The following is a 285-nucleotide window of genomic DNA, read 5'->3' on the forward strand; positions in this document are numbered from 1 at the left end:
CAGTGCAGGGGAGGGCAGGGAGGCAGCGTGGAGCCCCCTCCCCATCACCACTCGCCTCCCAGCCTCCCCCCCACCACACAGCTGCGATAGGACTGGCGGTGGCATCCCCATGCGAAGGGGTGACTGCAGGGACTGAGCCGAGAGCCTGTTCCCGGGGTTCAGCAAGGCGGGGGTGCAGCTGCCCCAACCTCTTTGGGTCTCACCTGGAGCCCACTGCTCCCAGGCCCGGCAGAAGAGGGAGGACAGGACAAGGGATTGGTGGGGGCAGCCCTCACCCACCTGCAG

At 68.4% G+C, this 285-nt stretch overlaps 1 protein-coding gene across 1 annotated transcript in view; it reads right to left on the bottom strand.

Annotated features, from left to right (window-relative positions):
* Positions 1-285, bottom strand: part of LOC104169148 (class II histocompatibility antigen, B-L beta chain-like) — a gene marked incomplete at its 3' end in the record, with an annotated part of 1574 nt that overhangs the window by 1090 nt on the left and 199 nt on the right.

Source organism: Cariama cristata, unplaced genomic scaffold, assembly GCF_000690535.1.
Source record: "Cariama cristata isolate BGI_N322 unplaced genomic scaffold, ASM69053v1 scaffold27771, whole genome shotgun sequence".
NCBI classification, from domain to species: domain Eukaryota; kingdom Metazoa; phylum Chordata; class Aves; order Cariamiformes; family Cariamidae; genus Cariama; species Cariama cristata.